At 43.7% G+C, this 21,587-nt stretch overlaps 1 non-coding gene across 1 annotated transcript; it reads right to left on the bottom strand.

Annotated features, from left to right (window-relative positions):
* Positions 1 to 4,876: 4,876 nt before the first annotated feature.
* Positions 4,877 to 4,948, bottom strand: trnad-guc (transfer RNA aspartic acid (anticodon GUC)). Its single transcript has one exon. It is a non-coding gene; the product is annotated as a tRNA-Asp (tRNA).
* Positions 4,949 to 21,587: the final 16,639 nt, after the last annotated feature.

Genomic DNA, 21,587 nt, shown 5'->3' with positions numbered 1-21,587 from the left:
AAACCTGTCACATGACCTCTACTGGCAGGAAAATGACGTCACTCCACCATCACAAGACCATTACCTCAAGTCCAGTATAGCTTCAACCCCTGTCACGTGACAAGTACACCACTGTCATGTGTCACGAGTACGTAACAGTATAATGTCAGCATAATTTTAATAATAAATGTGCTTTAAACTTTTGAACTTTGAGCACTGACTGGGAATTCAACAGAGCACAATATTCGATGTGGCAGAATTTGTTAGCCATGTCTAAAAGGGGTTCTTTAAGCAGTATGTGTGTGGTCCAACTAGTTGGGAGGTCTGTCCTGTTCTGAGAAGTGAGCCAGGTGACTGACTTTTCAGTGGCTGAGCCAGTTGAGGTTGTAACAAGGCTAGGGTAAAGTTACTGCTCAGGCAAGGATAGTTTACAGGTAGGTGCAATCAACCTCGGCAGAAAGGGTGTTGAAGAGCAGAGCTTCCCTTTGCACAGCAGGGGATGGACCCATTTTACATTCCAAGACAAGATAATGATGCAAGTGACAGATTGCCGTGTAACAATTGCTTTACTAATTCTGGATTACTATTGGCATTTAATGTGCAGATTGTTTTGGCTATTTATACTGTATTATCGTAGTTTCAATGTGGATTAAACAGACAAATAAGGAATTTGAACATAAGCAAGTTCCATTTCAAACATGAGAAAATGAGCAGATGCTGGAAATCCAAAGCAACACACACAGAATGCTGGAGGAACTCAGCAGGCCAGGCAGCATCTATGATAAAGAGTAAAGATTCAATGTGCATTTGAGCCGAGGCCCTTAATCATCATTTGAAAAAAGAAGAGAAGTCCGATTAAGAAGGTAGGGGAGGTATGGAAGAAGTAAAAGATGGTAGGTGATATGTGAAACTGGGAGAGGGGAGGGGCTAAGGAAAGAGATGGAAAATAGATTGATGATAGAGATGAAGGGCTAGAGGAAGGGGAATCTGATAGCAGAGAAGAGAAGACCGTGGAAGAAAGGGAAGAAGGAGAGGATGGACAGGTAAGTAGATTAAGTAGGAGGAGGAAACGGGAATGTGGAATGGTGAAGGAGAGCAGGGGGCAATTAGTGGAAGTGCACAAAATTGATGTTCATGCCATCAGGTTGGAGGCTACCCTTTTGGAATATAAGGCGTTGCTCCTCCAACCTGAGTGTGGACTCATTGCGGCAGTAGAGGTGGTGATGGACTGACATATTGGAAAGGGAATAGGAAGTGGAATTGAAATAATAGCCATGGGGAGATGCCACTTTTCCTGGCAGACCGAGCGAAGATGCTTGACGAAGTGTCCTCCAATCTACATCAGTTTGCACTGATATACAGGAGGCCACACCGGGAGCACTGGAGACAGTAGACAACCCCAACAGACTCGCAGGTGAATTTTTGCCTCACCTGGAAGGACTGTTTAGGGCCCTGAATGGTAGTGAGGGAGGAGGGGTAGGGGTGGGTATGACACTTTGCAAGTGTAAGTACCAGGAGGGGGATCAGTCCGGAGCGATGAGTGGACAAGGGAGTCACATAGGGAGCAATCGCTGCGGGAAGTGGAGAGTGGGGGTGGGCGAGGAGATTACCATTTGGTCATTATCAGTCTCCGAATAAACAACTCTGTAAAAAGTGATATTTCTTTGATCAAATTTGAGAACAGTTTGGTTCAGAGGCCATGTTGTTCTCCTTGTGCACAGGTAACTAAGGTTTGATTGAAGAACGAGTGTGAGTTTTCAGATTCCAGCTAATGGGTGATTGTGGAAACATGGAGTTTCCTCTGAGAAACTGAACCCTTGGCTTTGTTGTACAAGAGAAAGGAATTCAGCCCCTGTAGCCGATCAGTCTTCAAACATAATTCCTCGTGTGTGGAGTAGTCCATCACCTTTGTCCACTGTAGGAAAGCTGCAACAGTAAAGAAGGAGAATTAGGTGGGTTTGAATCAGCTGAGTGAATAGAGGGAAACTGTGGCTGCCTCGGGCCGGGCTTGATCCCATGAATCGATGGGAAAAGAGGATGCCTCATGCTGGATTGAATCCCATTGGTCATGATGCATATGCCTTGGGGTGGATTTGATCCCATGATGCACGAAAGAAAGGGAATTCTGAAGTATGAGTGAGTGACTTGATTGTGTGTCTGAATGGTCACGTGAGAGTCCCTTACTGGACATCTAAGACAACTCCGGTGGCATGTCTATTTCTACGTTATGGAGCAGAAAGAATTAAGTATGTTGAGAAGTGGGTGGAGTGGAAGAAGTGAGTGCTTGCAGAAGTACAGATAAAGGAGAGAGGAAACTTTCAGGTGCCCTGTGGTGTTCACCTGGAGAGAAATGCAAAAATAATTGGTTGCTTCTCGCAGTAAGATCAGAGAAGATGAAAAAATAATAAGAGAAAAAGAGTCAGAAAGAAGAGGAAAATGTAATCGAGCCTACCTCAGTGTTAAGAGACTACTAGGCAGGTATATGGAGGGACTAAAGATGGGGGGAGGTTATATGGGAGGCAGGGTTTGAGGGTTGGCACAACATTGTGGGCCGAAGGGCCTGTAATGTGCTGTACTATTCTATGTTTAACAAGACACAACTCGTACCAATGTCTGAGTAGGAAGTAGTAGGAACCTGTTTTACCCCTGCCCCCCACAGGTACGGTTACAACAAAGCCCACCCCAGTAGTGTCTCCTGAGTTCTTGATGAGGCTGGTGTAAATCTCTCAAAAGCTCGATGGGAGAATGAGCAATATGGAGACTTTTATGCACTTTGAACTAAAATGTCATGTTATATTGACGTGTTTCCTTCACACTCCATAGTGACATACGATACACCGTATTGCACAAAAAGCAGATGGGCACCTTAATAAATGTGTAAAGTAGATAAACAAGGTATTTCAGAAATACACAGATTTACTTGATCGTAATGAATGTTATTGCAAATGATGATTAAATGAGTCCAGGTTAAAGGAAATGTAGATTGTTACTTGTGTGAGATGAAAAGAGGTAAGTAAAATTCTGAGTGGTTTAGAATAATTTCAGATGAAATCAAGTGCTTCAAGCTGTTAAGGGAGTGGATAATATTTGTGTGAGGACTGGAGACTCCCTCGACTGCTCTACCATTGTCTCATTAATATTGACCGTTGTATTGTGACAGCTGCCCTGTATGATTTGAATGTTATTTTAACTTGTATTCTGTTTTATATTTAATAAAGATGACAGTGACCACATTGTTGCTCATCATTACTAGATTAAATCTGTTTACAATTTCATTCTAAATTTTGTTTGAACGTTACCTGCTTCAAATGCATTTGACTTGTCATCCACTTGTGACTGGTATTTATTTTGTTTTGAACATTGTATAGTGTTATTTAGAAAAAAACAGCTGTTCTAAATTATGGATTTTGCAGTTCTTTGATTCACTTCAAGAAACATGGGGAGATGGCGGAGGACAGTTACTGGTAAAAGGTGGAGGCGTCAGTGAGAGGTGCACATTGTTTGTGGACAGCCTCGCCACTGAGTTCAAAGATGCCCTCAGCGCCAAAGCAACTTTGATAACAGTCAGTTTCAGCCTCAGCCGCCACAACCACTACAGACTATGAAGTTTACTTTAAATAATCCTTTCCCAAACTGTACTGTAGAATTTGTACAATTGTAATTCTGCCCGCTGTAAAATGCCTCCTGATGTACGCCCATGTCTCAGTTCTTGGCCTTGATGGCTTCTTCGCCTCATGTCATAGATGAAGCGGCACAGCTCCTGTTCCACTCAAAGAACATGACGCTTACTTATGAACGTATGTTGGTACTAAACGCTCGAGTTGTTGAGTGTGTTGTAGGGGTCCCATACATACGGAAGGTGGGTTAACAGTGGAGTCTGAACCCCTCAATTGTACTGAGTGATTCTGTTATAATGAAGCCCCCTTGATCAGCTTCATTCCTTGCTGGGATGCTCGTGCAACTCCAGTGTACAGTGGGCAAGGCGGTTTATCTTCTTGCTGCTGTTGAAACTTGTTGAAGTTTCTTACTGAGAGCTCTCTATGGAGAGAGGACCCAAAGGATAGCTGCCTCCTATCGTTCCGCAATCCTCCTCTTCAGACAGACGATGACAGGGTCACTGAGGAAACCCGAATTCTCTGTGCAGTTCAACTGCAGCCACAATCCATGCTGTCCTTTACAGGACGAAAGGGAAGTGGGGAGTGTGGAAGTCACAGCGAGTCAAGTTAATGTCGCGTCTTGGCAAGGAAAGTTTACAGATCGTGTGCAGTCAACCTCGGCAAGAAAGGTCGTTAAAGGCCCTGGTTCCCCTTTGCATAGCAGGGTAACAGGAGACATTTGCATACCAAAACAAGATGAGGATGCAAAGGAAGTGTTCCAGGGTGACACATAATATTGGTCAGAAACAAGAGAAATCTGCAGATGCTGGAAATCCAAGGAACACAGAAAATGCTGAAGGAACTCGGCAGAACAAGCATAATCGATGGAAAAGGGTAAACAGACGACGTTTCCGACCGGCACCCTTTGTCTGGACTGATATTGGTCAGTTACTTTACTACTGTGGTGGGACCATGCGGGAACTCATAGTTGACAACAAATGCCCCGGATTAATATGCTCGGAATGACGGACTCTGTCACTGAGTGTAAAAACGAATAACGAACAAGTAACGAGGAACGGTTCTGAGATACAGATTGTCAGGGGATATTTGAGGAAAGAGGCTGAGAACAACGCCCCTTTCTTCTCGGAAGACTCTACTGACCCGGCCACACAGCAGTCCGAACTATATTCCACCTTGCCAATGCCCAATGAACTGATTTAGCGTAAACTCAAATGCTTTGTCCGCTTTAATTTGTCTTCTTCATTCAACATTCCCCGTGAATGATGCAGTAAAACTTGCAACTCCCCGTCGGGGAATTGAACCCCGGTCTCCCGCGTGACAGGCGGGGATCCTAACCACTATACTAACGAGGAATTCGTGCCCTAGCTTATGCACGTTTCAGAACACACCACAGTGAACAGAATCATCTTGATGTTTGTTCACTGCGATACTGGAGCCTTTCACACGTGTCCTTCCCACAGCAGTCTCTCACTTTTCTCCAGCCTTTCAGTCACCTATTATCTTCAACGATTAGCCAAACCAGGTGCTCTCATTCCAGCCCAACTCCGTCTTCCAATCAACATTTTCATCACAGTCATACATTTATATTTCTGCCTTCATAATGCCACAGGCGAGAAACGACATGTAGCTCATCCAATTCTGAAGCCATCACTCCCACTTCAATCAACTTCACTCAAACACAGCTTCTGTATCTCCGCTCTGTCGGACGATCGCGACCCCAACTGGACATAACACGAACTGCACCACACTGAAGAATCCGACCGACAACATGCAGAATCACCTCCAGCCACACTCACGCACTTCCAGCGTCCCACTGCTCCAACACTCACAACTCGCCTACCAATTCCACAAGTCATTTCAATCCATGGGTCACTCGAAAATTATTATGGGCTGTCCAGGCCAGTCATTCAACAATGGAATTGCTCTCCCTCAAATTTTCCCCGGTCAACCGATCTCGGCAGCTTCCTGCTCTCACTCTAACCCAGCTTCCCACAACCAACAACAAAACATGTCGGATGATGTGTTCACACTGAGTGCTGTCAGTCTACTCGCCATCCACTCTCTCATCACCCCCCCCCCCCACTACGAGAGTAAAGTAACCCCTTTATTGTGATTAATAAATGCAACATACAGTCACAGAGTCATGCACCCCCCCCCCCGCACCGCTGAAACAGGCCGTTCGGCCCACAATGTCCGTGCTGACGATCAAGCACCGATCATACCAAAAATGACCTCGCTCAGCAGCTATTTCCTTCAGTGTTTTGATAATTCAAGTACTCGCCCAGACAATTCTCTAATGTTGTGAGTGTACCTGCTTCCGCCGGTCACTCAGGCATGGATTCCGGTTTCCAAACACCATCTGCATGAAGTTCTCCGTCTGATGCTCTCTAAGTGTACACCTGGGTTGGACTCTGTGCTTTGTATGAAGGGGTAGCAAATTATCTCAATGTCATGAGGACATGATTAATGCTATCACTTTTCAATGCTGACGTAATAGTCCTCCTGCAGAAGCAGTGTTTGGATTATGGTAAGAGATAACGAGTGATTTGGAATGTAAACCGCCCAATGAAGGCTGTGTGTTTTCGTGTTGTGTGCCTGACACCGCTGTAGAGCCGGGTCTTCTGTTCGGCGGGAGATGAAGGAAGGAGACGCCGGAGGGAAGGACCCGGAGTGGAACCATGATTCAACATCGTCCGGGGACGTAGAAGGAGGATCGGCGAATGGGAAACTATCAGCTCTAACTTGTGCACTTCAGACTGTTTTATTAAAATTGGCCATTTTCTTTGTTTTTCCTACTAACCCTTTAGTCAAATTAAGAATTATAAAGCTAAATAGTTTAATTGTATATGGTGTACTACCTGTTATTCCGTGGTACATTTTGAACACGGTAACAAATCACTCAGCATCCACATAAACAGGGGTTTGAGCTGGGCTTGCACCTCTATCTCAGATGTTTGGCCGGGCCGTATATTGTCTTCCCAAGACTTACGCAGCAGACCGGACTAGAGTGCGTTGCCAATATGTTGCCAAACAAGGTAGCAGGGTCAGAGAAGTCAGAGATCATTCTAAGGAGTGGTGGGATGAGCTGACAACATCGATAGCAATGGGGAATTGTCTGGCAGATGGAGTAAAATGCTGACAAGTGCAACGACATCCATTTTTAAGAAAAAATACAGTTCAGATGATAATTTAAATGCTGAAAAAATGCAGTAAGCTGCTGTGCAGGGTGACTTGGGACCGCGATTGCAAACGTTTCGTTCAATTGGTTATCAACCTGCAAATAGAATGTTGGCTAGAGAAATTGGATTTTAGAGCAGGGAGGTTATGCTGCAACTTTACAGGGTACTGGTGAGGCCATAATGTCACAGAAATGTACAACACAGAAACAGGCCCTTCACCCCATAACTATTTAAATTGCCTAATCCCATCTGCGTGCACCAAGGCTATTGACCTCCATAACCCTATCAGCCATGAACCTATCCAGACTTCTCTGGTACATTGAAATCGAGCTTGCATATACCACTTGTGTTTTCCACAACCTTCTGAGTGACGAACTTTCCACTCATGATCCCTTAAACCTTTCACCTTTCACCCTCAACCCATGACCTCCGGTTGTCATCCCACCCAACCTTAGCGGGAAAAGCTTGCTTGCATGTACCCGAACAATACCCCTCATAATTTTGTGTACCCCTTTCAAATATCCTCTCAATCCTCTCCATTCCGAGAAATAAAGTTCTAATCTATTCAATCTTTCCTTATTACTCAGGTCCTCCAGACCCAGCAACGTCCTTGTAATACTTCCTTTCACTCTTTCAAACTTATTTGCATTCCTGTGAGTTGGCAAACAAAACTGCACACAATACTTCAAATTATGCCTCGCCACTGACTTATTCAACTTCAAAATACACCCCATCTCCTGCACTCGATACTTTGATATGCCAAAAGCTTTCTTTATGACACTATCTACCTTGACACCCCTTTCAACTATTATGGACATGTAATCCCAGTTCCCTTTGTTCTAGCATACTCCTTACTTCCCCACGGTTCACTGTACCCCACAGGAGTGCAAGAACTCACGCTTGTCAGCGTTAAGTTCCATCTGCCAATTTCAGCCCATTTTACCAGCTGGTCCACATCCCACTGCAATCTCTGATAGCGTTCCTCGCTGTCCACAGCAGCCCTAATCTCGATGTGAGCCGTATATTTGTGATCCAGTTCACCACATTATCACACAGATCATTGATATAGATGACAGACAACAATAGACCCAACACAAATCCCTGAAACGTTTTATCCAACCCATTATGCAGGACCTTGTCAAATACCTTGCTGAAGTCCATGTAGACAACATCCACTTCCTTCCCTTTGTGAACTTTTCTGATAACTTCCTTGAAAACTCTATAAGATTAGTTGACATGACCTACCACGCTCGACACCGATGAATATCCTTAATCAGTTCATGTTTATCCAAATACTTATAAATCCAGCCCCTCTAAATACATTCCATTTACTTTGCAAATAATGATGTCTGGCTTAAGGGCTTATCATTTCCAGGTTTAAGTTTTGAGCCATCCTTAAAGAGTGGAACAACATTGCTACCCTCCAGTCCTCTGGTAGCACATCTGTTGCAAAGTATGATTTAAATATCTCTGGTAGAGTTCTGGCACTCTCTGCACTTCCCTCCTGCAGAGTCCGAGGGAACACCCTGGGGATTTATCTATCCTAATTTATCTGAGGAAAGCAAACATCTCCTCCTCTGTAATCTGTATAGGGTCCATGAAATAGATGCTGCTTTGTCTCGCTTCTATAGACACTGTGTCCATCTCCTGAATGTGCAAAATACAGGGAGTAGCTGGATGATGCAGTGTGGATAACTTCACTCACTTCAACCCCGAGCAACCTCTGCACTCACTAGCAATGACTCTTTAACTCAGTATTATTTGTTTGTTTGTTCCTTTATTTCTAGTTGCAAAATGTTAGTCTTTGTGTGTTTTATTTCTTTGATCCTATTGCTTTTATTTGTTCTACTCCGAATGTCTGCAGGAAAAAAATCTCAATTACATGGTGACGTTGTATGTGTCTTGGTGACAAATTTACTTTGTACATTGAAAACTGCATGCAGATCTGGTTTTCTTTGTTCAGGAAAGATACTGGGTTTGCTGGATTTGCAGAGGAGGTTCACCAGGTTGATTCTGGAGAAGGTGGAGTTAGTCAATGAGAAGAGATTGAGTTGCCTGGGACTCTACATGATGGAATTCAGAAGAATGAGAGGGGACATTAGAGAAATATACAAAATTGTGAAAAAGGATGAATGAGGTGGAGTCGGGAATATTGTCTCCACTGCTCAGTAAGACTAAAAGTAGGGGATATAGCATTATGATTAAGATTCAGGGAAATAGATTTAGGATGGTGTTGAGGAGAAACTGCTCCTCCCAGAGAGTAGTGAATCTGCAGAATTCTCTGCCCATGGAAGAAGTGGACGTGACCTTATCATGGCATTTTTCAATGAAGTTACCAGGAGGATAGATGAGGAAAAGGCAGTAGATGTTGTCCGTATGGGCTTCAGGAAGCCCGTTGACAAGTTCCCGCATTGTAAACGGCAATTTTTGAATGATATTCCAGATGAGGTAGTAAGTTGGATTACATATTGGCTTTGCTGGAGAAGCTAGAGTGTGGTAGCATATGTTGACTGTCTGACTAGAGGCCAGTGATTAATGGTGTGATGCAGGAATCGGTGCTGTGTCTGTTGTTATTGACCATCTATAGCAAGAATCTTGATGATAATGTGATAAATTGGATCAGCAAATGTGTGGATGACACCAAGATTGGGGGCATAGTGGACAGCAAGAAATGTTATCAAAGCTTGCTATGGGATATGGACCAGTTCAAAAAATGGAGTTTAATGCAGACAAGTCTTAGGTGTTACACTTTGCAAGGAGAAGCAATGGTTGACTTGTCGGGTGGGCAGTCGGGCACTGATAGTCCGTGGGCCAGTAGGGTTGGACAGTACCATCTGAGGGGAATAATGCTTATAGTGGTTTTTGGCAAGGTATGCATCTCTAGAGTTAGAAAATTTGTGATAACATTGCACCAGTGGTAGCTTTGTGCATGCTATCATGCATTTGATAACACTACCCAAAAATAAGCATTTCTGAAAAGTGGCCAATATAAAGTACAACATATATATTCAAACTAGTGGTACTTTGTCATCAATGATCCCTCAACATTGAAATTTGTAGCAATGATAGCCAAGTTCAAGCACCTTTCATCAAATGTTGTTATGAAATTCTGCATTGAAAACTATGTCACTGGTGGCACTCACAATACAGTGCGAATTTCAGTAGAGTGAATCATTTCATTTTTAGAAAAATGTTTGTCTTTTGTTTATTTTGGAAAAGTCAATTAAAAACCCCAGGACACATATAATTATGTGGATTTGTAGAGAAGTTATTCAGGGATTCAGATAAGCAATCCCTTTTTGTATATATTCTGTAATAATATCAGTACAGCAGAAAATGTTACCACACCCCCCAAAGGGTAAAAAAAAACACATTTGGAGAGATTTCTGGAGTTTTATCAATGTCATGATATTTCCATATTGTTGTATCAAATCAAAACAATCTTAAGCTTTTGTCATAGCATATAGAATTACAGTACAATAATTCAAATGTGGGGTTCCAAATGGCCATAACCTAGGCCCCATTTGGTTGTAAAATGAATATATTTAATCAAAGACTGTTTTCCATAATTATTTTCAATACTTTCAGAACCTATTAATAATCATAATAATTTTCCAAGTCTTCCACGTCTTCCACATCTTCATCTGAACTTTCGACACTCTCCGAGGTGGATGCCTGGTGCTCACAGTCTGCCAGTCTACACATGTCAGTACACCTGAGGCCATTTGCAACACACATACTTCTTGGGAGTGAACATTTCTATGGACAGTTACAGGCCAGTAGATCCAGGACAGCATCGGGTGCTGGCTGGCCTTCCATCCAGTGCACCACCAACTGTTCAGCTTCCTCTACTCTGTCCATCTTCCATCCTCCACCAACAGAGCTTGGCACTTGTGGGTCCTTCTCCAACATCTTCTCCAGATACCAGCATTGTAGTTGGCTCGCTGTGCATGTTTTGTTTAAGCAGTCCTTGCATGGTGGGAGTTGATAAATTTCGATTTCACCTTTTTTTTGGCACAGAAATGGTGATATCTGAGCTCATTGACCTTGGTGGTCGATGCTTTGCGGGCATACAGGAGACATGTAAATGCCTCCAGTTTGTCCATCAGTTCTGGGGAGAGGCCCCATTCCTGACCAACTCTAAGAATGTGTCCTGAGTCCCTGTTGCTGGTCAGAAGATTCAGGGCACTTGTCTTCCCTTTGCCAGCAACAGGCTTACAGTGTCACATCCTGTATATGCGTGCAACCCGATGAGAGCCCTACAAACCTCTATGCCAACAGTGGCAGCAACCTTCCTGATTGGTTGCCTTGGCCCTCCAAACTTTGAGTTCCCTCTGTAGAGTTTGATTTTCCAAGACAACGTCCCTTAATGATACACTTTCAGGAAACATTAACAATTTTCCCCTGTCATCTGGAAATATATCTACCGAATTGCCCAGCTCAGATTCCAGTTTCCTACGAATGTACTTCCTTGTAGAATCCTGCAGGAGTGTAACTCCACCAGATAGCATGAAAGATTCAAGTTCCGTGACCAAAGAAGTGACTTGTATAATCACCTTGTTGGGTATGATATCAGTTCTGATATACTTGAAAAGGTCTTTATAGGCTTCCCTTTCAATCAAGGTAGAGAGAGTTGTAAAAATAGCTTTTGGCAAACTGGACTTTATAAATGTATGTACTGAGTACAGGATTTGAGGTGTTCTGTTGAAGATGTGGAAGGTTTTGGTGAGGTCTAATATAAGGTATTGTTTTCAGTTCTGTCACCGATCTATGGGAAATTTATCAAAAATGTCGAAAGAGCGCAGAGTTCACACGGTCAGTCAGGAGCTGCAGCTGGTGCACTTCACTCATGTGAAGTTAATGGGGCACTGACTGACTCCCTGATCTGCCACATTCTGACACAGAGCATGTCCCTGGCATAACGGCCCATTCCAAACCGGAGAGTGATTCTGAAAAAAGAACCTCTGAAATTTGACTTCCCAGCGTACAACACCTCATATGCCATTTCTCTGCCCACATTTCCAGCTGGACTCTGTTCTATTGAATCTTTTGGCAATGCCTATCACCATCCACATCTGCACCAAATTTCTGTGTCAGTGATGTAGTTTCCTCATTTGTCTCTATGAGCCATTGTTAAGCAGCTGGACAATATTGGCTCATCTTCAGTCCTCTGCAACACTATGTGTAATTAAAAAAAATACTACAAAGATCTCCGTGAAGGCCCCAGCAATCTGCAATCTTGCTTCACTCACTCAATAACGTGGGATGCATCCTAACAAATCCTGGTAATTTATCCACCTAATGTTCTTGGAGAGTCCCGAAGCTCCCAACAGCTTATTATCAAAGTGCCATGGAATATCGGTGCATCCTTCCTGATCATTCTATCCACTATCACTTTCTCTTTGATGGATATTGACATGAAATATTCATTTGGTGCTTTCCCACTTCCTCTAACTCCAGGCATATGTTCCCCCCTCTGCTCTGGAATTGTCGACAATCCTACCTTCTCAGCCGGGCTGCTGTTTTTTCTAATGTATGCATAAAATGCCTTGTTATTCTCTCCAGACATGCTCAGCAAAATCAGCCCCCTTCCACAACATCACTGAGCACTGCTATTCTATGTTCAAGTTGCACATTGCTGAAAAGTTATCAAGGGTCTTGTCTAATTTCCACTCCCTAAATCTTCCATACAGGTTATTTTTCTTTCTTACTGAAATTGCAGCATCTCTCATCATCTAATGTTCTCAGATCTTGCATCCGTGTATTTTCCCCTCATGGAAACAATTTGAATTCTGAACCACTTGTCTTTAAATAACTCTCACAGATGAGATGTGAGTTCACCGAATCACAGCTGTTCGCAATCTCTACTCTCGACAGTTCCTGCCTGACATAGTTCTCATTCGCCTGGAACGCACACACAATGCTGGAGATACTCAGCAGGCCAGTCAGCATCAACGGAAAAGCGTAAGATACTTGTCATCCTGATACCCTCCCATGAGAAAAGTCCATTCTTACTCCACGTGTCCTCACAAAACATGTTCCATCAAATACAGCATTTAAAGTACATTTATTTTTCAAAGTACTTATGTGTCGCAATATGCTACCCCGCGACTCATTTTCTTCAGGCATACACAGTAAATAAAAAGAAACACAATGGATCAATGAAAAGCAGAACACAACTAAGACAGACAGACCACCAGTGCACAAAAGAAAACAAATGCTATAAAAATATATAATCAATACAAAGTTAATATCGAGAAAATAGAGTTGTGGTGTCCCTGAATGTGGATTCATTATTGGGGTGACTGAAAGTGTCCCCTCTGCTTCAAAACCCTTACCTTTGAGGGGTAATGGCTATGCCTGAAACTGGTGCTGTGGGACCAGAAGACCAGGAAATGTGTGTCCACGTCCCATTCCCATTCTGATATGTCTATCCTTGGCCTCCTCTACTGTCAAGCTGAAGCCACAGTCAGGTTGGAGGAACAACACCTTATATTCTGTCTAGGTATCCTTCAGCCTGGTGGCATGAACATTGATTTCTCTAACTTCTGGTAATGCCACTCCTCCCCTTCTTACCCCATCCCTTATTTTTTTATTCCCCCGCATTTTTTTCTCTCTCTGCCCCTCTCACAATCACTCCTTGCCTGTTCTCCATCTCCCTCTTGTGCTCCACTCCCCCTTTCTTTCTCCCTAGGCCTCCCGTCCCATGGTCCTTTCCCTTCTCCAGCTGTGTATCCCTTTTGCCAATCAGCTTTCCAGCTCTTAGCTTCATCCCTCCCCTCCTGTCTTCTATCATTTCGGATTTCCCCCTCCCCCTCCTACTTTCAAATCTCTTACTATCTCTTCTTTCAGTTAGTCTTGTCGAAAGGTCTCATCCCGAAACGTCGACTCTACTTCTTCCTATAGATGCTGCCTGGCCTGTTGCGTTCACCAGCATTTTGTGAGGATTTACCCATCTTTGTACTCTTTTAGAGCCCAACACTGCCTTCCCCTTAGTAACAAAACACCTGAGTATATCAACTTAGCCACCATCATCTCGTTTTCCCCTATTTCCTTCTCTTTAGTGAACACCAATGAAGGCAAAGTATTCATTCTCTACCTCGCATGTTAACTCTGGCTCCGGACATAATCTCCCTTTTTGTCCTTATGTGGTCCTGTCCTCTTCCGCAGTATACTATTGTTTCCAGTGTCTGCATAAACTATCTCAGGATTCTCGTTGATTCTCCTCAGCGAGGACATTTCCTGGTCACTGTTCATTCTTCTGGTTCACACTGTGACTTGCTTCTTTCTTCCTGTATGTTGCTCCAAGGCCTTGTGCAATTTCAGCTTTCTAAACCTTACATATACCTCCTCTTACTTGTTTTAATTGAATACAATATCACTCATCATCTGAAGTTCCTGAATTTCGCCTTCCTTCTCCTTCCCCACAGGGACAGGAAAGTCCTGAATTCTGATCAGCAAGACAGTAAGTGACTCTCACATATCAGACCTGGACTTAACCAGAATGATCGGCTCCCAGACTACTCTCTACGATTCCTGCCCAATTCTGTTGTAATTTGCCTTCCCCAAATTTGCATTTCTCCATCTGCAGGTCCATTCTTACCCTTACTAATAACAGTCCAAAAACCTCCGTAATTATAATCTTTACATTTTTTTCCAAATGAAAGTCCAACCATCTTGCTAGTATCATTTTGCAGCATTAAGTCAACTATCTCCCCCTCCCTGGTGGACCATCTACATACTGTTTCAGGAAAACGTCCCAAAGAAAACGAATAAATAATGCCCCATTCAAGTCTTAGGCAGTTAGGGAGTCCCAGTCATTCTCGGGAGATTATTCACCCACTGGAGCTACTGTAGATTTTTATATCAATCCACAACATGCCGACATATCTGTTCCTCTCTCACACTGGCTATTTGGAGCCCTACAGTACAATCCCATCACAGTGATTGCACCTTTCTCATTCCTGAGTTCCACTCTCATTGTCTCACTGGATGAGCCTCTGGGAAGACGTTGAATTTGTGACATTCTGACTGATCAGCAGTGCATCTCAGCAACATCTTTTACCTCCCTCTGGACTCTCTAAATCATCTGAATCCTGGAATGTTTAGCTACCAGTCCTGCTCTTCTCTTAACCGGACTCGAAATATGTCTACCTTAATTGTTCTACATCGGGCACTGAAATAAACACACTTCTGCCCTTTGGTGCACTGTGTTCATTAACGTGGCTCCACCTTGACTTCCTTTTGGCGTTTCTTGACCTCGTCTCTACCTTCCGCTGAATGCGACTTGATGAACTGTAGTTCGAGTTCCCAACTCCCCCGCCCCCCACCCCGGCCTCTGCATGCCACATGATAAAACTCTTCAGGGTGTCTCCAGCGAAATTCCCTGGCAGAATATCAGCTCCCCTTCACTGCAGGGGTAACCCATCCTTCTTGCACAAGTCCCATATATCTTGGAAGAACTCCCAATGATCTGTATACCTGATGCCCTTTCCCGTGTCCCAGATTGTTAGCTACACATTTAATTGGACGAAAGTTGCCATTTCATTCCTCGCTCGCATGTGACACCAGAATTAATTCTGAGATCACCACCCGAGAGTTCCTACTTCTTAACTTTCGGCCTTACTCCCTAAATTCTCTTTGCAGGACCATGTTTCTCTGTTGTTTGTTCCAATAAGGACCACGACCTCTGGCTGATCACCCGGCCCTTTTAGAGTTGTCTCTACCTTCTCACAGACATCCTTGGCCCTGGTATGATGGGGGTAACGCATCATCCTGCAATCTCACTCATTTCCACTGATACTCCTATTTGTGCCCCCGCTAAAGTGCTTGCTGAATGTGACTCATATCCATCCAACTATATTCCTGTGTTTATGTGATAGGCTCTTTGTCATAAAAATTATTTCAAAATTCAGTATGCTCTTTTTTGTTTCCGTTCACTGTATTTACATATGTATACGCAAAGAAAGGAGACTGCACGCTTTATTAAAACTCGTACGATATCAATGTAGAAAGAAAACAATAAATACAATAGGAGCAGTGTATAAATCAAAATAACACTTCTCATCCAAGAATCAAGCAGGTCTCAGTGATTGGGGGGATCACAGATGCGATAATGCCACACATTCTGTTCGATCTTTCGTTCTTTCGCTCTCTCTCTCTCTCTCTCTCTCTCTCTCTCTCTCTCTCTCTCTCTCTCTCTCTCTCTCTCTCTCCTCTCTCTCTCTCTCCTCTCTCTCTCTCTCTCTCTCTCTCTTTCAATCACGCTCTCTCAAGCTCCCTTGAGGAGAAAAAGAGGGTGAAAGGAAGGACGGATAATGACGGGAGCAGGAGTGGTTGATACAGACGATAACATACCCCAAGATCAGGCAGTTTTGTCAAAACCGGGAAGCGGGGGGAACGTGTTCGCCTCAAGCTTCAATTTAACAGGGCTGCAAAGGGGATCTCTCTGCGATGGTGTGGACAGTGATGCCGTCCGAATCAACTGTGATCAGCTGTTTTGTAATTCTAAGGCAACACACACAAAATGGAAAAGAGTGAACGGTTGACAGACTCTGATGAAGTATCGCGGGCCGAAACGACGACAGTTTATTCTTTTCCATAGCCTGACCTGTTGAGTTCCTCCATCATTCTGTGTGTGGAAAAGAGTAAACGGTCGACTTTTAGGACCAAGACCCTTCATTATGAACTGATTTTGTGTGTGTGTTCTTTTATATTTCGATCATCTGCAGATTTTCTCGTGTTTGTTTCGTAACTCTGTTCATCACATTGTTTCCCTTTACTCACAAGAGGGGGTATAGAATAGGGAACATGAAGGCAGCGAATGGTACAACTTTACAGCATTTATTTCAAATGTTTAACGAATGTTAAAATCCGATTCAGTGGGTACTTCACCACATTCTTCAGTTCCTTTCGGAATTTGCTCTGAGTCAGGGCGTAAATACACGTGTTGGTGCAGGAACTGAGAATCTGCAGCATTAAAGATGCGTGTTTTGTGATGTAACTGGAATCCGTGACAGAATAAACAAAACTTATTGAAATCCGTCTATAGATATGAAATACCACGAATGTTCCCCACAACAATATGAAACTACCGGTTATGCTGAAGAGCAAAACGATGGATTTGCGTCGGTTCTCCATCTCCCGGTCCTTGTCATTCTCTCCACTCTTTTGTCCCCGGAGGCCCCTGCGGGCGCGACTGGCCACTAGAATCCGCCTGACAGTCAGAATATTGAACAGAAAAATCAGAAAGAATGGGACACAAGGGGTTAAAATGAGAATACACATCTCAAATGCCGCCCATGAGGGAGAGTTTGTGAAGCTCCGTGAGGGAACACAACCCCAGGGAACACCATCAATTATTTCTCCAGGCTCCAATGCAAAGCCCCAGGGGACAGTCTACAAACAGGCCAGCACACTCACTGTCCCGATAACCACAGCCGCTGTTCTCTCTGTGCAATATTTTGTTTTCAGCTTCTCACAGCAAATAGCCACAAATCGATCGACGGTGAAAACGACAGTCAGCCAGACTGAGGACACAGTGCTCGCAGAAATCAACCATTCGACGAGTCTGCACACAGGAGTGATTCGCAGGAATGATCGGGGGAAATAAATCTCAGCAGTCCACTTCAGCAGCGGTTCCGAGATAACGACCAGGAGATCAGCCGCTGCCATTCCCACCAGGTAGCGAGTGACACATTTGGAGAGACCGCACTTTCCCCGGGACAGGATCACAATCGACACCAAGTTCGCTGGAGGAGAGACAGGAAACAGCCAGTTGAAGAATACAGCTGTTTGTGGGGGGGGGGGGGGGGCGATCCTGCGATATTTCCACTTTATTTTTTACAATTAGTGGTGGGAGGGTTGAGAAAGGGCGCATAGCTGGCAGAGACAGAGAAGGAGTTTACACAGTAAAATAAAGTCAAAATGATCTGAATACGGATTCCTTACTGATGACAGAAATGTGAAGTGGCAGCTGAAAGCTAAAACTGGGAAACTACCTCCTCAGAGTCAATACTGGGTGGAACATTTTCTACCCGCGTCTCGTCTGGATGAAGTGAATAAATCCGGGCTCTGATGGCGGGGTTCTCTCCATTAGCCAATCATCAGCTTCCATGGCGATCCCTGTCAGCAGCAGAGCAGGTGAAGGATGGAAGAAAAACAGGAAATGCCGGAAAACTCTTCAAGGGAAAACAGACGATATGGTAAAAGAGTTGAAGTATCTCTCCTCAAGTCAAGTCAAGTCGCTTCTTTTGTCGTTTCAACCATAACTGCTGGTACAGTACACAGTGAAAACGGAACAACGTTCCTCCAGGACCACTGTGCTACATGGAACAACACAAAACTACACTGGACTACGTGAAACAACACAAAGCTATATTAAACTTCAGACCAACACGGAACTACATAAATTGCACAAAACTGCAAGACAGTACAATAATTAATAAACAAGACAATAGACACTGTAAAGGGCAAATTACAATGTATTAATAAATGATGTAATGTTTTAGCAGGAATTGAGGAGTCTAATAGTTTGGGGGAAGAAACTGTTGCACAGTCTGGTCGTGAGAGCCCGAATGCTTCGGTACCTTTTGCCAGATGCCAGGAGGGAGAATAGTTTGTATGAGGGGTGTGCGCGGTGCAGTGACTTGAAAACAGAACACTGACTGATTCCAACAGATACAGCGCGGTCTGACACAACCTCACAGACAGACATGACGCCTCCCACTGAATCCATCACAGGGGGGAGGGATTCATCGCCCAGCAGCAAACTCGACGCCGCAGTGAAATGCCTGTAACGGTGTCAGATGTAGATATAATAGAATACATTTCACTGTACTGATGACTATGAAACACCACCTCGCTTTCGCTATTTAGCTCGGCAACGACTTCATTGTGCTGTCCATCAATCGCTTTGCATTCAGCCATATCGCAGATTGCTGAAGTGTCACTACCAGTCGTTGGCTTGATTGTTGCATCTCATTCAGACAACCGCTCACATACAAATGCAGATAATCAATTGGCATGATCTCCGCGGGCTGTATAAACACAATATTTGCAAATGCAGTGCAGCTGCTAAGAGCCCAAAAGCCCAATAACGTCCCGTCATTGATCACAATCCGCTGGAAGAACGCTGCTGGACCCGCTCTGAATCACAGATGTTTGTGGATTCGCTGAATTCCTGCAACAGTTTGATTTTAAATCCAGATCCCAGAACCCACTTCCCAGTGGGTCTATTCCATTCCTGAAATGTAGAACACTAGGAATAGACATGTAACAGTGGAACCAGAGATAGAAACATTAGAATTAAACTTCATTTTCCACCAACGGCAGCTGACACTGCGGCTTACCGGGAATTCCAAAGGCTGAAATAAAAGGATAGTAAACTTCTCGTATGCGCTGGATGACTGGATACACCATTTCAGTGAGAATCGGTGATTTCTGTTCCTCCAGAATTCACAGCTCCGGCAGACAGATCATCCATTCAAAGCAGCGCTGATTTATACAGAGTATTAATCTCCAGAGATACGGTTATACACCTCACTAACTTTCCTAGTTACAGTCACTTGAACAAACACTTTAATTCAACTACAGTTGCAGAAACAAACATTTTAATTCAACACCATTGTCACTGATGTAAGTATTGCGCCAACTGAAGTCAAATACATCGGAAATCTTGTGCATTACATCAGCACTGTCTCTGGTGACAATGCGGCCTCACGATTTAATTATAAGTACTGGGCCTGGTCACGGAGCAGCTACATTTATAGATTTCAACGTTCTTCTGGCTAATTGTTCATCGATAAACAGAGACCAGCGACACTGTCCGACAATTACCTTCTCTCCCTGCAGTTTCCCATTTGGTACCGTCCTTTATCCTTCAGTTCCTTACTGGTCTCACACACACGCACACGCACACTCATACACACACACACACACACACACACACACACACACACACACACGCACGCACACACACACACTCACACACATGCACACACACATACACGCATACACACACATGCACACACATATACACACCAACATTCACACACATACACACACACACACACACACACACACACACACACACACACACACACACACACACACACACACACACACACACACAGAAACACAGGTTCGAACAAAGATACAATAGGGAGACAGACGTCAATATGGAAACGGTCAAATGAACGCGTTTTTAATGCTCAAACAGGATAAAATCTACAGATGGTGGAAATCCAAGGTAACCCACGGAACTCTGCTGATTTCCACGAGAATGTTGTGTGTGATGTTGCTGATGAACAGTCTTTTATGAGCATCTCAATCTGCCATAGGTCAAAAGAAAATTGAGAAGAAATGCTCCGTTCTGCCATGGAATGGACAGTCCGGTTAAATAATAAAAATTGTGCTCGAAATTGGGAGAGGAATAGATGCTGGAAATGAAAGAGAAACAGACAAGCATCAGATACAAAATAGATGAGAGAGAGAGAGAGAAAGAAAGAGAGTCGCAGATAGTCCATCCAGCTGGACTTTGGTCTACGAAAGGAAACCAGTGCGGTTACTTTCAATTCCCACCATTCAATACTTCACCTGTGGGCCTGCTGTCCGAGATCTTCAATATCAGGGCGCAGTAGTTCATAAGCGAGTTTCTCTTGGTGACTTTTGCCTCTACCTGATTCTATGAATTTCTTTTAAGTTCAAACTGAGACTCGGTAAACCTGGGAATGCTCAGGAGGCTACACCGAATGCCTGGAATGACAAACTTATCAGTTGAAAAAACGCCCTCAGAATGGCCCAAAACGATGCTGTTTGTTCAGCGTTATTGAATATAATATGAGGTCCTGAGATCAGATACGATTCACAGCCGTACGATTGTGGGTAGGAATTGCTATTGAAGCAATTCTGTTAAACTACAAAACAAAATTGATTAACGTAATGTGACATTTGCAAACCTACCAGTGAAAATGGAATTTCCTATGTCAGAAGAATCGGGCTGATTTAGTCCTGGACTTATATTGGGAAGCAAAGCGAGGGAGTCCTGGTGAGTATGTCCTTTTACACACTGTGGTGGTAGTGAGTGGGGCTTGGGGTTGTGTGACAGGTCAAGGTGTTTTAGGTTGTGTGGAAGAAAATGAACGTGAAAACCGAAACTGACAGTGATGAAGACACACTTCACACAGCAGTCAATAGTAGCTGAATTAATGACTCCATACGCAACATTAACTTTACACAGATGCCGCCTGAACTATTCAGCATTTTCTCTGTTTCTCAGAGTATTGGGTTCATCAGTGGGTTCCATACATCAGCAAAGACATTAATTCTAAGGTGTGATATTTTAGTGATCCGATACATTGTTGAAAAGGGGTTTGTTTTGTCGCCCTGGTTTGGATATGGCCAAAGTGCAATGTGAGAGACACTGAAGCGGGTCGATAGTTCACAAATCTTTCATGCGAACAGTGTTCAAATGAAAGTAAATCAATAAATGCTAGGCAAAAACAGGACTAGTAACCAAAACTCTCAAACAGGTAACGGGCTCAAAAGAACATCTAATTATTGAACGAATAGCGTGAGTCGTCAGAGTCAGTTGACTCCAAAGTCCAGGTTTTCAGGCAAGGCCGATGCAAAACAAAATCGAACCATTGCTGTGCTCTGACCAAGTCTCAAAAAATGAGTCTTACATCAGAGGTCGGTAAGTTGATGGAGAAGATACTGAGAGGCAGCATTTATGAAGGCATCATATGATTAGCATTATTCAGCATGGCTTTGTGAAAGGCAGGTCGTGCCTTACGAGCCTGGTTGAATTTTT

The sequence above is a fragment of the Hemitrygon akajei genome, chromosome 28 (genome assembly GCF_048418815.1).
Source record: "Hemitrygon akajei chromosome 28, sHemAka1.3, whole genome shotgun sequence".
Classification (NCBI taxonomy): Eukaryota; Metazoa; Chordata; class Chondrichthyes; order Myliobatiformes; family Dasyatidae; genus Hemitrygon; species Hemitrygon akajei.
This window is presented reverse-complemented; position numbering and strand designations above follow the sequence as displayed.